The sequence below is a fragment of the Solanum lycopersicum genome, chromosome 9, assembly GCF_036512215.1.
Source record: "Solanum lycopersicum chromosome 9, SLM_r2.1".
Taxonomy (NCBI): Eukaryota; Viridiplantae; Streptophyta; class Magnoliopsida; order Solanales; family Solanaceae; genus Solanum; species Solanum lycopersicum.
This window is the reverse complement of record NC_090808.1, coordinates 53,583,695-53,586,210: the sequence shown is the minus strand read 5'-3', so window position 1 is coordinate 53,586,210 and position 2,516 is coordinate 53,583,695.

Genomic DNA, 2,516 nt, shown 5'->3' with positions numbered 1-2,516 from the left:
AATTTTTATGAATGTTAACCTTGGTAATCTTAATGTGGTATTTTTGTGTGAATGATAGAATGGGACACTATTCATGCATTGCACTAATTACTACTTAAGGGTTGCTTTAGGTAAATGAGTTAAGGTAAAATGGAAAGTTAATGCTGTGAAGGTATTGATTATGTCTTAAATGAGAGGATTGGTTTATGTGTTATTGTGAGTAGTATTTATGCCTATAGAATGTATGTGAGATATATTGTGCTTATTATAACAATGTTCATGACGTTTTACTACACATACATATTGCATGATTTCTAACTAAATGTACTCTTTCAGTCATGTTTTTGCATGGTTATCATACTTAGTACATTCTTGTACTAATACCATTCTTTTTCATCATTTTACACAGTGTAGGTGGTGATGATTAAAGGACCTTTTCTATAATGAAGAGCTTGGATAGATATTCCCAAGTTTAAGTGTCCTTATGATTCAAGGACCTTAATGTCAAAGATGATATTTAAGTTCATGTAATAGTTTACATTATTCTTTTATGATATTAAGGGTCGTGTCTTTATTCTATTCTATTGATGTTTAGTGTAAGATGGCAAGAAGAGACTTAGTGTCTAAAATATGCACCTACTATTTTATAAATGAAGTGATGTTCTAGAATTTAGTTGTGCTATGAAAAATTTTAAATTTTCTGCTAAATTCCTATCACAATGCGATGAATGATGTCTATGGGCTTGTATAAGACCTCCAAGAGGTCAAGTGCCCATGTTACTTCTAGGGGGTGCTTCCTAGTAGTGACACTTGGAAAACAATGCTCCTTCTCTATTTCAATCTTCTCTCATGACTCTTTGTTGTTCTTAATCTTGCAAAGCATCCAATAACTCTGCAGAGGTGATATTGGAAGATCCTTACTTTTTTCCAAAGTAGTTATGGTTACTTCAAATATTTCTTGCATAGTTACCAACATGTTTTTCAACAATACGTGAATCATTAAACATGGAACCAAACAATCTTACCCTGATTGTTATGTTCAAGAGCCTTTCAAATTAATCTTTAATGGTTTTAGTTTCTTTCATCTTCTTCATCTCGAAATCTTTTATAAGATTTAGCACTTTCATACCTCTGATCCTTTCATCCCCTTCGTATTCTGCCTTGAGATAATCCCAAATGTCTTTCGTTGACTTTAGAGTCATAATTCGAGTGAAGATTGAAGAAGATACTTCTGAAAATAAATAGGCCTTTGCCTTTGTTTTTTGGATTTTTTGTGTTTATAGTTTTTTATCTAGGCCATAGTAGGATTTTAGGTAGTAGAGGAACTTCATAATAATCTTCGACTATCTCCCATATGTCCATGGCATCTAGATAAGTTTCTATCCTTACTGCCCAAATTTGATAGTTATCACCATAAAAACCAGGTGGTGTCATTACGGAAAAACTTCATTCTGATGTCATCATTGATAAACTTGTCTTCTTGATTACAATCCTAACTTTGATAAAACACCTAAAAATCCCTCAAGAAATAAATTCTTTGATACCAATTGTTTGTTTTCAGATAAAGGAAAACACAACAATCTGATTTTCTTTTGTTATTGAACAAGTAGGAACATTAGTTTGATAAACCAACAAACAAAGAATTTATGAAACCAAAACTACTCACTTCATTAAAAAAATTGGACATTTATATAGTTTACAATTAAACCAACTACTTAGGATAAGAATAAAAAACGAATAAGGATAAGGATAAGATAGAAACTAATTACCTACTAAACAGTAAATAACTACACTAACTAAACTACAATACAAAGAACTTTGGACTATTGTAGTTGTTATACATAGTTCAAACAATTATAAAAAGAATGTCGAATTCATTTGCTATTTCAACAAATTGTTCTAGTTGCGCTAGTAAATTTCAAAAGTAAAGCCTTGAAAGATAGTTGGAAGTGGTCATGGCAACCTAGGTTGACAAGTTTGTCTACCCACTTTTCTACTGCCATTTCATCTTACAATTTGCTGCGTTTTGTAGTACCATCAAGAACACATACAGTAATGTACAGTTCATCCAACAAGTATTGTGATATATTAAAATGTATATCCGCGCTCTTGAACCTAATAGAAGGAGTCATAGACATGGAAGGAATAGACTCACTGCAATTAAATGGAAAATTTATTAATATGTGATTGTGCATCAATATGGTTCCATTAAAAACCAAAGGGTCACTTCTTTTCAAGAGTGAGTCGACCAATTTATTGTCAACCAAACAACTTGTGCGCCTTGTTTACTGTAACTTCAGCACCTGTTTCTGTGGTATGCAATGGCGTGCCTCCTCGCACATATGTATATGACATTATCGAAACAAGAGGCAGGGGATCCTCTTTGTTGGCATTCGAATTCGAACTGGATATATTCTTAGAATCATAGTCCTCCTATTTTACTCGAGTTAGACAAAATTCACAATCCTCAGTTTTAATTTTTACTGTTATATCCTTACACTCATCTTTTGGTTTCATAGAAACCGATGTTTGACGTA